Consider the following 14,324-nt stretch of genomic DNA (forward strand, 5'->3'; position numbering starts at 1 on the left):
ATCATTCCATTTGGGTTTGTAATCTTTGGGAACATCAGAAATATGGCCCTGGGAGCATGCTGAGCTTCACAGAGTCTGAAATAATGTCTCAAAACTTTGGTGATCATTGCTGGATACATCCAGAGATATAGCTACTTCCCCACCTCGGAGCCTGAGAATGAGGGTTATTCAAGAGGGTGTGGCTGCAGGGGGAAAGCTCTTCACGGCATGGAGGTGTGAGATCTATGTCACCCTTACGCAGAATGCTCTGCTGAGTGGCAGCAGCGCTTATCCAATGAAAGCACAGAAAGATGGGTGATTCCGGGTTTAGGGGTGAAGATGGGGGCAGGGTTTCCTGTCTCACTTTGTGGCGGTCATGTTGGCTGCCTTGCGGCTGTTTCACCCTTTCAGAAACTGCGGAGGACTGGGTCAGGTGTGAGGAAAAAGGAGGCGAAGGCAACAGGAAGCCTTGTCCCTACCACACAGAGGTAAGACTGAGGCTCTGAAGCTAGGCCAAGGTGCCACCCATTGTGATCTCGTGTCAGTGCTGGGCTGGAGGCTGTCATGTGGCTGTCCCCATCCTAGTCACCTGCAGTTTCTGGCACCATTCACCCACAGGCTTACATCACTGTGGCTTCAAGTTGGTGCTGTGTCCCTTGGGCCCTCACCCGCCTGACTCCTACTTTCAAAACTTAAGCCCCACATTATGAGAGCCTGTTCAGGTCACTTCAGTCTAGGCCCTGGTGTTTAGGCTTGGGGGAAACGGGAGAGCTCACGGGTGATGAAGCCATTTCTAAAGGCAGTGTGGTGAGTCACAGAAGATTGTTACAGACTGAGGGATCAGGATGTGCAAAGGCTTGGAGGGGCAACTGGGCTGGCTTGGGGGCTGTGTGTACACAGAGTAGAGTGTGAAGAGAAGTCACATCTACAGTGACAAGAAGGTGTACCTTGATTTGTCACAGAACCAAACTGGGCCTGTTTGCCCATATACAAAGGCAAGCCAAACACCAGAAACCCAAACACCAAAGCACTGGGTTTTTGCAGCAATAAAGGTTTATTAAGAGTCAAGGAGACAGGAGGCCAGTCTGTCTCCTCGTACTAGCTTGGCCGCCATACATATGAGGGAGAGATTTTGCAGGTGGGGTTTTGGGCTGGACAGTGATTGGCTGGAAGAAAAAGAGGTTTGGAGAGTCCCTTGGGCATGCACTGTTGCCCCTACATGCTGCTTTATGGGTCATATGTTCAGAAAATGGTGGTAGCATGATCTGGAGGTGTTTTCAGCCCTCTAACCTCAAAAGGTCACTCATCTGATGAGTAAGTCTATTCTGTGCAGACTCCAGTCAGCCATATTGGTCCCAAGCAGTCTCAGCTCATCAGCCAACTTTATTGCAAACAGAGGGGACTGTAACAAATGATTTACTTCTCCACTGTTCTGCAAAACAAGCTCAGGAAATTTTTCTGGTTAACAAATTCTCTACCCCTGGGGCACGGTTTCACTTTATGATGGTGCTTGGAGCCATGCAGGGTTGCGAACAGAGGAGGAACACAGTCTAAGTTAAGGGTTTTAAGTTTTCCCAAAAGTTGCTTGGAGGAAGAAGACTGGATGAGGCACAAGGAGGACAGTGAGGTACAGGGAGATTGAGTACTTGTTCAAAGTTAAAAGCAAAAGGCATTATTGAGGACTAAAATACAGAGATTGTACCGTCAGTCCAGTGTTTCCACCACTGGGCAGATGTTCAAGAGAGGCCTAAGCCCATGGGGCCCTCCCATAGTTGCCTGCTTCTCGAGGTCTACCTCTTCCCACAGGTTCCTGTGGCCACAGAAGTGCTTATGGATCATACACAGGTGAGTGAGCCCTCACTGGTCCCAACCTTCCATCCACGTGTCTATGGGATTGTGGTGCCTTGGGACTCAGCCTGTGTGTGACTCTTCTAGCCCTTGAGCCTGGGGATGCTTGAGAAACCCCAAGCCCAGGGTCCTGGGCCAGAGGGAGTATATATAATAGTTCCTGTGTATATCTAGCAACCGATAGAATGAGGTGTGGAAGGTTATCCTAAGCACAGGTACCACCATCTCCAAATGCTTGAAGGTAAGGATTAGAAGGGAGTGTTCAGAGAATCACAGATCTCCTCTCTTTGTCGCTAGCAGGAAAGTAGGGGCCAGATCTGGAATGGCAATCTGGAAAGTTGGGTGGTTTCTGGAGATGATGGGAGCAATGGCATGGGAGCAATGAGGTGACATGACTCAGGTCTTAATAGGCTCCCTCTGGCTGCAGACTGAACACATTTTGAGAGTGAGGGAGGAAACAGAAAGATCAGGGATGAGGCTACTGCAATAGTCTAGGTAAGTGTTGGTGGTATCTGGATTCCAGATCTTTTTTTAAAATAGGGCTGAATGCTGGATTTTCTAATGTTAGGGTGAGAGGAAAAAAGGTAGCATCTGGGTGCGGTGGCTCATGCCTGTAGTTCTAGAACTTTGGGAGGCCAAGGAAGGTGGATCACAAGGTCAAGAGATTGAGGCCATCCTGGTCAACATGGTGAAACCCTGTCTCTACTAAACATACAAAAATTAGCTGGGTGTGGTGGCTTATGCCTATAGTCCCAGGTACTCGGGAGGCTGAGGCAGGCTGAGGCAGGAGAATTGCTTGAACCCAGGAGGCAGAGGTTGTAGCGGGCTGAAATTGTGCCACTGCACTCCAGCCTGGCAACAGATGGAGACTCCGTCTCAAAAAAAAAAAAAAAAAAAAAGGTGGCATTTAGGGATTACTCCAAAGTTTTGAAAGGAAGTGTCATAGGTGAGCAGTGACTATCTGGGCCAGTGGTGTGGGAGTAAAAGAACTTACCAAGACAGTTGTAGGTAAATAAAGGCGGATTTATTAGAGAAAGTAGGAAGATACATTGCCAGGGAGGCAATAGGCAGGATCAGCAGAAGAGAAGCTGACTGCCAAGAAACAAAGGCTTGCTTGAGATTCTATAGGATAGTGTTTATGCTGTGTGCTGAAGAAGGTTTTGTGTAATACTGATAACGCTGTGGTTGCAGTGAGCTAGCATGCAGGTGTCTGGTGATAGTTGGGCACGGAAGATTGTGAGTTATTTGTGCAGGAGGGCTGTGTGTCCTGGACCATGAAGAAAGGTAGACTTAGAGCTTATCTGCTTTCTCTTTTTGGTTTCTCCTAGTCCCGCCAGCCTGACTCCTTTTGCCTAATTAGGACTCCACAGGAATGAAGGGGAAGTTAGTAGTAAAAGTAATTTTCAATGGGTATGTGGGAGTTTTGTTTTGGCCATGTGAAGAGTGTGATGTTTCAGAGAACACTGAGTGAAGACATCAAGTGGATTGGTAGACACAAAGGTCTGGAACTCTAGGGAGTCATTCAGAATAGAGACATCCAGAAGGTGGTGGCCACTTTGTAGACTTGAGGTGAAGCTGTGCATCACATTTAGAAGAAGAAATCTTCAGGTCATGATCTTTAGCTTTCAACTGGCCAAGGAGAGAGTGAGGGCCGAGGACTAGATCTCTTGCTTGAGCACCTGGTTGGGTGTTGTGGGCATCACAGGCACATCTGAAGGGAGAGAACTGAACCTGAAGGGCAGGTTTGGGGAAATGAGGGTCTGGCAGGCCAGGGCTTCTAAGGGAAGAATAGACATTCATGTGGATACAGAAGCATAGGAGTAATTGAAGAAAGATGATACTGAGGCCAGGGCCTTTACTTCACAGCTCTACAGACTCACCAAGCTAGTGGATTAGTACAGGGGCAAATGTGGTTGTCTGGTAGAGGCACTAGGAGGGCAGCGGTTTGTGGGGAGGTATCTAAAACCTGCATATTGTACTGGATGACTGAGATTCACTAATGAAACAGAGCCAGAAGGTGAGGCTTTCATAGCAGGATTAAGGGTTGCCCCTGGCGGTGAAAGCCATTGGAGGTCTGGGGAAGTACTAGATTCTGTTTGAATTGCCAGGCACGTTCTTGTTGCCATGTGGTGAGTAGCATGTGGGGAGGCTAGGGAGGGATCTATAGTTTGGGACAGCTTGGGTGACAGAGTGACACCTGTCTCAAAAAAGAAAAAAAAATATTTACCAGTAGGCGACCTGGCTACATAATTTCACTAATCCCACCAGTCAAACCATCTGAGACTCCATCAAAGGATACCTACCAAGTATGACATGGGTTTTACTCTTACTAGGGTCTTTAATAGCTCTGTTACCTCTGATCTTTGGCCCTTGCTTGTTTAACCTCTTAGTAAAGTTTGTGTCTTCTAGATTACATAAATTCCGTGTGAAGATGTCACAAGGCTTCCAACCCATCCCATCTTCTGATCCAGAAAATAAAGACATCCTGCCTCTGGGCCCCTTGTATCAGGCATTCAGAAATTTTTACTCCTCCAAAGCTAGGCAGGACCTATGCCCATAAGATCAGCAGGAAGCAGTTGCAGAAGATGAACCTCTGCCCTTCTACAACCCCTTAAGATTAAGAAGGAGGGCCAGGAATGGTGACTGACCCTTGTAATTCTAGCACTTTGGGAGGCTGAGGCCAGTCGCTCACTTAAGATCAGGAATTCGAGATCAACCTGGCCAACATGGTGAAACCCTGTCTCTACTAAAAACAGAAAAATTAGCCAAGCTTTGTGATGCATGCTTGTAATCCTAGCCACTTGGAAGGCTGAGGTAGGAGGATTGCTTCAACCTGGGAGGCGGAGGTTGCAGTGAGCCAAGATTGCACCACTGCACTCCAGCCTGGGTGACACAGCAAGACTCTGCCTCAAAAAAAAGAAAAGAAAAAAAAGATTAAGGAGGAGTATATAATCTCTGAGGGAGGAATGAGGTGAAGATCAGTGGGACTTGTTTTCTGAGCACCAGTCACAAGACCCCACTGATCAAAACAGGATCTGAGCGAAACAGGATGTAGCAAAGAGACTGGCCAAAACCAGCTAAAACCAAGATGTTGCCCTCAGTGCTCATTATACATTAATTGTAACTCATTAACATGCTAAAAGAAACTTCCACCAGTGCCGTGACAGTTTACAAATGCCATGCAACTCCCAGAAGCCACCTTATGTGGTGATATGGTTTGGCTCTGTGTCCCCACCCACATCTCATCTTGTAGCTCCTGTAATTCCCACATGTTGTGGGAGGGGCCCAGTAGGCGATGACTGAATCATGGCGCGGCGGGGAGAGGTCTTTCCTGTGCTGTCCTCGTGATAGTGAATGGGTCTCACGAGATCTGATGGTTTTAAAAACGGGAGTTTCTCAGCACAAGCTCCCTTTTTGCCTGCTGCCATCCACATACGATGTGACTTGCCCCTCCTTGCCTTCTGCCATGATTGTGAGGCCTCCCCAGCCATGTGGAACTGTAAGTCCAATAAGCCTGTTTCTTTTGTAAATTGCCCAGTCTTGGATATGTCTTTATCTGCAGTGTGAAAACTGACTAATACATATGATTTTAAAAAGGGAGGAACACTCAGTTACTGGAACTTCCATCCCTTTTTCAGAAAACTCATGAATAACCCAGCTCTTATTTAGCATATAATGCAGGAATAGCTGTAAATATAGCTAGCCAGCAATCCACATGCGCTCCTGTTACTACTCTACTATGGAGCAGCCATTTTCCTGCCCTCTGTGGCTCTAATCAACTTGCTTTCACTTTGCTCTGTCAGCTTGCTCTTGAATTCTTTCCAGCGCAAAACCAAGAACCCTTCTGGGCTGAGCCCCAGTCTTGGGGTTCACCTACATCAGATGCACAAAGTAGGCCACCTAAGCTTACCAGAACTTACAGCACTCTTTTTATTTCAATGTTGTATTTTGATGGAAACTGATTTGTGAAAAGTGAAACTAGTTTTTTCTTTTATAAGTAATACAAGATTCCCTTTATGAAGAAACCAATTTAAGTAAACAAAATGCATGTCAACTTAAAGAATAGCAGTTTATACGAATGGTCACAGCCAACGTCCCCTGAGCACTGACCCTGTGCCAGGCCCTGTTCCGGGCACTCTCCCTGCTCCACTGATAGTCCTCACAACATCCCTGGTAAAGTGTGGACTTTTCCCCAAAGCTGCTGACTTTGGACCCAATTGGCTTCCCTCTAGGAAGCTGCTGCCCAAAGAGAACAATAACATTTTTGAGCATGACTTATTGTTTTAATATGCTTGTTAATTTGAGGTACACCATAAGGCATACCTCGGCAAAATGTTCAATCCTAAGTGTTCATTTCAATTCATATTTAATCTGTGTCCCCACTTATAGTAACTTCCACTAGATCGAGCTTTTAGGCATTCTCAATCCCTAGCAGGCTCCCTCTGCATCTCCCAGTCAGTTCCCCCAAAATGCATCACTGTTCTGACTTCCTTCCCCATACATTGGATTGGCCTCTTCTTGAAGGTTACATGTATGGATTCACATGGTGTGCATGGCCTTTTGTCCAGGGTCTTTCACTTGGTATCCTGTTTGTGAGATTTATAGCATAAGGATTTTCTTTTTCTTTCTTTCTTTCTTTTTTTGAGATGGAGTCTCGCTCTGTCACCCAGGCTGGAGTGCAGGAGTGCAGTGGCATGATCTCGGCTTACTGCAAGCTCTGCCTCCCGGGTTCATGCCATTCTCCTGCCTCAGGCTCCCGAGTAGCTGGGACTACAGGTGCCTGCCACCATGCCGACTAATTTTTTGTATTTTTAGTAGAGATGGGTTTTCACTGTGTTAGTTAGGATGGTCTCGATCTCCTGACTTTGTGATCCGCCCACCTCAGCCTCCCAAAGTGCTGGGATTACAGGCATGAGTCACCATGCCTGGCCCTGCACAAAGATTAATTTCTGTCTTGAGACTGTTTATACAGTTGTTCCTTGGTTTATACAGATTCCCTTTACCTCACTTGCACCCTCACAAATCATAGCTCCGAAATAGCAGAACACCCAACATTTTCCAGAAACGCAGAAACAGAGCAGAAAGTCAGGCATCAGTCCTCACAACACGCTTTAGACCCACGCTTTTCAATTCTCCCTGAGCTCCTAGAGAACTTTTAAAGCTGCTCATGTCCAGGCTTCATCCCGTGATTTTGTTCCGTTTGACTTATAGTCAAGGCACCCCCAGGTGGTTCTTTTGTTCAGGGAGGTTGAGACCCACTGACTTAAGTTAATTAGAAAATAATTTCTGTTATGAACTGTCACTTTCCCAGGGTCCCATGGCTGTATTTAAAGGGGGAAGGACTTGCCCCTGAACAATGTTGGATTCTGTAGGATGGCGATTGAGGAGGACGAATGTTACATCGATGGTGATCATGACCCTCTACAGATTTTTGGCCCAAGGATAGTATTTGTGCTCTTGGTTTCCAGGTTACAGGTCAACATTTTCTTTGCATGGAAGGGAACAGCTTTATTCTGGGTTCCTACTCTTGTCTTGAACACCATACTGAATATAGAGAATCATTTTTATCTTTACCCAAATATTGCTGTCCTATTTCTCCATGATCAGGGTATCTTCTTCCCAAATCAGAACTGAGCTACCTGATGGAAAATGAGCAGGATTATTGTGTGGTGAAGAGAGACCTCTCCTAAAGTTCCTGTCCAGGTAGGTGACCAAGAGCTGGGCAGATGGGGGTCCCTGAACTCCATAGATCAGTTGGGGACCTCTTTTTGGGAAGAGGGAAGCCTCTTGTTGTGACCTCCCTGGGGACTTGGGATCCATACAGCCTTTTGACCATCCTCTTACCCCCTTATATGCTTCCCTGATACTGGGGGAGGAGTAGGTTGTATTAGGTTAAAATCAAGGTCTAAAGCCCCATGTCTTTGGGCTTAATACTTGACATTGCCCCTCTTCAGCCTTGTGAGATGTTGCATGATTTCAACAGTGTTAAAGCTGGCTATTGTCACACAGAAACACTTTACAATATCAGCAGCCCAGCACAGGGAGAGTTTTTGTCTTTTGTCTTTTCCTTTTCCTCATTCAAGATCCACACAGGTCTACACAGGTTAGCAAGGAGCTCTGCACCACACAGTTATTCAGGGAACAAGAAACATTCCATTGTCAACATGTGGCTCAATTTAAAGGTTTCTTGGCATCATCTGTCAGCAGAGGAAAAATGAGAAAGAGAAGTCATGCCCACTTGCACACATACATTGCTGTTGCCACTCTGATGACAAAAACTGGGCATTTGGCCGCACCTGGATTCTCAGAGCCAGGAAGTGGTTTAGCTGTGTACCCAAAGAGGAGAGAAAATGGATTTGGTTGACATCTGTCTCATTCTGTACACTTAGCCTACATTTAGCAAATGGTGGTAATAAGACTTTTCAATACTTTTCATCTCACTGGATTGTCTGAGGGTGTAGTTAGATAATATATGGAACTGTATAAGGCAATGCTTGAAACACAGTGGCTCTAGAAGACTTAGCTATTTGTATTGGTATTGTGCATGTAATAACATTAACTGCAATGAATAATAATAACACATTTCTTTTTATCTCCAATTTCTTTATTTTTAATTTTATTTTTAATTGACAAATAGTATGAATGTATGGGGTACAACATGATATTTTGATACAAATTTACAATGTGGACAGATTACATCAAGCTAATTAATTCTATCACCTCATATATAATATAAATTTTTGTAGTAAATTTAAAATCTACTATTTTAGCAATTTTAAGATATACAGTACATTGTTTGTTATAGTCACAGTTCTGTGCAATAGATTACTAAAATGTATTCCTCCTATCTAACTGAAATTTTGCGCCCTTGATCAACATCTTTCCCTAATCTTCCTCTCCCATTCCCCCCCAAGCCTTCTACTCTCTACTTCTATGAGTTCAACTTTTTTTTTTTTCCCACATATAAATGAGATCACACAGTGTTTGTCTTTCTGTGCTTGACTTATTTCAGTTGGTGTGATATTCTCCAGGGTCATCTGTGTTGTTTCAAATGACAAAATTTCCCTCTTTTTTTAAGGCTGATTAATATTTCACTGCCTTTCTGTATTTATTTCACTTTGTATTCTTTTTTTCCTGTATTCATTCATCCATTGTACTTTCTGTATTCATTCATCCATTGTACTTTCTGTATTCATTCATCCATTGTACTTTCTGTATTCATTCATCCATTGTACTTTCTGTATTCATTCATCCATTGTACTTTCTGTATTCATTCATCCATTGTACTTTCTGTATTCATTCATCCATTGACAGACACTTAGGTTGATGCTTGTGAATAATGCTACAATGATCATGACAATGCGGGTACCTCATAGGACACTGGAGGAAAGTCCTTTGAATGTAAAGGATGTCGGAAAGCCTTTTGTGACAAACTATCCTTAAGTGAATAGAGAGCTCAGAGATAAACTCCACACATTTAGAGCCAATTGATTTTTAACAAAGGCACTGAGAACACACCATGGGAAAAGAACAGTCTCTTCAATAAACGGTGTTGGAAAACATGGCTATCCGCATGCAGAGGGATGAACTTAGACCCTTATCTCACACCATATACAAAAATAAACTTAAAATGAACTAAAGACTTAAATATAAGATCCAAAAACTGTGAAACTACTAGAAGAAAATGTAGAGGAAATGCTCCATGACTTTGATCTGAGTCACAACTTTTTGGATATGACCCCCAAAGTACAAGCAACAAAAGCAGAAATAGTCAAATGGGACCACATCAAACTAAAAAGGTATTGCACAGCATAGGAAACAGTCAACAGAGTGAAGAGACAACCTACAGATCGAGAGAGAATATTTTCAAGCTATACATTTGATAAGGAGTCAATATCCAAAATATATAATGAACAGAAACAATAGCAAGAAAACAAATAACTCAATTAAAAATGTGGGAAGGACCTGAAGAGATATTTAGCATCTAAAGAAGACATACAAATGACCAACAACTATAGGAAAAAATGCTCAACACCATTAGTAATTAGAGAAATGCAGATAAAAATTACAATGAGATATCGCCTCACCTCTGTTAGAATGGCTGTTATCAAAAAGAGAAAAGAGCACATGTTGGTGAGGAGGTGGATAAGAGGGAACAATTCCATACTGTTGGCGATAATGTAAATTAGTGAAGCTGTTGTGGAAAACAGTATGGAAGTTTCTCAAAAAAAGTAAACATAGAATTACCATGTGATCCAGTAGTCCCTCTTCTGGACATAGACCCAAAGGAAAGTAAATTAACCCATTAGACATAGCTGCACTCTGATGTTCACTGCAACATTATTCATGAAAGTTAAGCTATGGAAACAACCTAACTGTTCATCGAGAGATGATTGGGTAAAGAAAATGTGGCACATATTGATGAGCCTAGAAGACATTGTGTTAAGTGAAATAAGCCAGGCACAGAATGACAAATTTTACCTAATCTCATATATGGAATCTAAAAAAGTCATAGGATTAAAAGGTAGAATGGTCACTAGGGGATGGGAGTTCTGGGGAAAAGTTGGTCAAAGGATACAAAATTTCAGTTAGCAGGAATACTTTCAAAAAATCTATTGCACAACATGATGAATATAGTTAATAATATATAGTCTTCTTAAAAATGCTAAGAGGATGGGTGTAAAGTGTTTGCACTACAAAATGATAACTGTGTGAGGTAGGAATATGTTAATTAGCTAGATTAGTCATTCTAATGTCTATACACGTTAAAATATCATGTTGCACATGGCAAATATATACAATTTTATCTGTTGGTATTTTTAAAAAGTTCTTAGAATATTAATCATTTTATCCCGTCTCAGTATATATGTTATTGAGGCTCTACATGATAATTCCATCTACTTAACTTCACAGTGGAATATTTGTCACGTTTTCTACAGATAATGAGTATTTTTTTAACCCACAGCTGCGCCTTCTCTCTGGATCCACATTTCTTCTCTCATCACAGATCTTTCACCTGGTATCACTTTTCATCATCCTTAAATAGAATTTTATTTTAGAATTTCATTTTATTCAGGTTAATTTTCCATTACATTTCTTATTTTTGCTCTGAAGTCATTTTATTTTATGCTGTTTCTTCAAAGACACTTTTGCTATGTGGAAAATTTTGGTTAGCAGTTACTTCTTCAGCAGTTTCAGTTGGTCCCTTTCACTGTGTCCCTGAGTCACAATTATATTTTGGGAGAGTGGTGACAAATAACTTACCATTTTGTTCATAGCCTTCAGATCTTAGGTTAGGATATGAACCAAAATTCTAACATTGAGATGGGGACAGTGACTGGATGGGATTGTCACATAAAAGAGGAGGTGAGAGTATTGAGTGTGGAGGAGAAATCATACACAGTCGCCCTTTGGGATCCATGGGGCATTGGTTCCAGGATCCTGCACAGATACCGCATCCACAGATGCTCAAGTCCCTAATATAAAGTGCCATAGAATTTGCATATAGCCTACACATAGACTCCTCCCATATATTTTAACTCATCTCTAGCTTCCTTACAATACCCAGGACAATGTAAGTGCTGTGTAAATAGTTGTGCTGCTGTATTGTTCAGGGAATAATAAGAAAAAAAAGGCCTATGCTTATTCAGTACAAAGGCAACCATTTTTTTCCAAGTATTTTTAATCCACAGTTAGTCGAATCCATGGATGCAGAACCTGTGGCCTCAACCATTTAGCTGCCCAACTGGAGATGGAGGAATAGGCCTAGGTGCCTGAACAGAGCAGACACCGTGACAACCATGACAAGAGGTGGTTAGAGGGGTCTTGGCCTTGGGAAGTAGGAAGAGGAGAGTGTGACATCAGGACAGGTTCACATGATCAGTAACCTGTCCCTGTTCACCATTGTTTGGGTTCCAAAGCTAATGGCCATATCTCATCCATATCACTCCTTCCCCATTCTTGAAACTTTATCCACTTGTCATTTCTATTCTGACACTGGGCCCCAGGATGCCCCCCACATCCTGGTCTCCATGTCTCACCCTCTCCACTGCTCACTGTGGAGTGCTCTCCAACACTGGCCTACAATTCATGGGTTGTGAGATGTGCGTTTCCATTAACAGTCCCTGAACACCAGCAACTCAGGTGCAGTTGCATTTTTCTTGGGCCTGGACACAGATTTAGGGCTCATGTTTTACCAGCAGCCAAAGCCCTGCTGGAGGGTGCTTATGGAGAAGTGAGCTGGAGACCCTGCCTCTACACATCTGCACTGCATCCTGGTATTCTTGGCTCTGGCAAGATCGTGGCACTGTTAAAGCCTCCTCTATTCTGTCACCTTGAGAGTCTTACTACTGCCTAGCAGGTGCTTCCTCCCGCTTCCTCAGCACCTTTGTCTTACTGACAATTCCACAGGCTCATTCCTGGGTCAGACTTTGTGATGGGGTTGTTTTCTCCCACTAAAGCTAACAAGAATTGTACCAGCATTTCATTGCTTTCGCTTTTTGGCATGGATTGGAAGGTAAGGAAGAGCTCTCTCTCTGAACATAATGCTGAGAAAGTGTCACGTGTCAAGAATCCCAGGCAGGTCCTTTCACCCAGAACCTACACCTGCCATGTGTGTGGTTTTATTTTTTCTTTTTCTCCTTCCTTCCTTCTCTTTCTTTTTCTTTCTTTCTTTTCTTTCTTTCTTTCTTTCTTTCTCTTTCCTTCTTTCTGCCTTTCTCTTTCTCTCTTTTCTTTCATTTCCTTCCTTCCTTCCTTTCTCTTTCTTTCTCTCCCTTCCTTCTTTCCCCTTCCTTCGTTTCTCTTTCTCTCTTTTCTTTCATTTCCTTCTTTCCTTTCTTTCTTTCTTTTCTTTTTCTTTCTTTTCTTTCTTTTCTCTCTTTCTTTCTTTCTTTCTTTCTTTCTCTCCCTTCCTTCTTTCCCCTTCCCTCCTCTTTATTTCTTTTTTCTTTTCTTTTTCCCTTTCTTTTTTTCTCCTTCCTTCCTTCCTTTTTCTTTCTTTCTTTCTCTTTCTTTCTTTCCTTCTTTCTTTCTTTCTTTTCTTTCTTTGTTTCTTTTTCTCTGTCCCTCTCCTTCCTTAATTTCTTCTCTTCTCTTCTCTTTCTTGCACAGGGTGTCACTCTGTCACCAAGGCTGGAGTACAGTGGTACAGCTGCAACCTCAACCTCTTGGGCTCAAGCAATCCTCCCACCTCAGCCTCCCAAGTAGCTGAGACTACAAGTGCACACCACCACACCCAGCTTATTTAAAAAATTTTTTTAGAGACAGGGTCTCGCCATGTTACCCAGACTAGTCTCAAACTCCTGGCCTGAAGTAATTCTCCCACCTCAGCCTCCCAAAGTGCTGGAATTACAGGCATAAGCCACTGCACCTGGCCATGTTGTCTACTCTTGAAAGACACTTTGCACCTGGCTGGATACCAAGTAACACACCCAGGGCAGAAATCATCATACACATGTGGTATGTGGAGAAGATTCTGAGTGAGTGTAAACCTTCCCCAGCAACAGGTGCAGAGAATATAGAGAAGTCCATCAGAAAGGAGTAGGGGAGGACCTTGCTTGTGAAGACTCGAAGCAACCACACGTCAGAAGAGCCTTTCCCATGCAGGGAGGATGGGGACTTTCTAGCCACAGCAGGCTTTCTCCAGCATCAGGTCACTCCTAGAATGGGGGAGCCACACAAGAGCATACCATGTGCAGCGACCTTTCTCATTGTGCAAAGGCATTACCAATGCAGTCAACTTGGAAATGCCATCAGCCACAATTTCACAGTTGTTTAGCACCAGAGAGTCCACACTGGGGAAAGGCCTTATGGGTGTAGAGAATATGGGGAATTCTTTAGACAAGCCTCTACTCTCAATATGCATCTGAGTTCACACTAAAGAAAAGTCTGAGAGAAAATTAAACCCTTTCAACAGCAAGTGAGATTTATTCAACATCAGCAAATCCACACTGGAGAAAGGTCTTATGAGTGCATCTCCTAAGAGATGTGGGTTGGAGATCCTGACTTTCCATCTGGAGCAGTGGTTAAATTGGACAGCTATTACTCTGATCTCTTTCAACACCAAAGAGTTCACACCAGAGAAAAACCTTATGAGTACAGCAAATATGAGAAATTATCCAAAGCCCCAACCTCAGTAAACATCAGAGAGTTCACTTGGATGAAAGTTCTCATGAGTGTAGTGAATATGGGAAAAGGTCTAGGCTGGGCATGGTGGCTCACACCTGTTATCCCAGCAGTTAGGGAGGCCAAGGCAGGAGGATTGCTTAAGGCTGGAAGTTCGAGACCAGCCTGGACAACACAACGAGATCCTCATCTCCTCAAAAACTAAAAAAAAAAAAAAAAGTTCTGGAGTTTTATAACCTAATTAGCAAGGCAGACGTCGTTTCTATTGATTAATTCACTGTTATTCCTGTGATCTAATAAATGATTGCAAAACAGGAAATCACAACTAACCAAATTCCTCAGATTATTAGTAGGATAATTTATAGCTGTTT

This window comes from Chlorocebus sabaeus, chromosome 6 (genome assembly GCF_047675955.1).
Source record: "Chlorocebus sabaeus isolate Y175 chromosome 6, mChlSab1.0.hap1, whole genome shotgun sequence".
Classification (NCBI taxonomy): domain Eukaryota; kingdom Metazoa; phylum Chordata; class Mammalia; order Primates; family Cercopithecidae; genus Chlorocebus; species Chlorocebus sabaeus.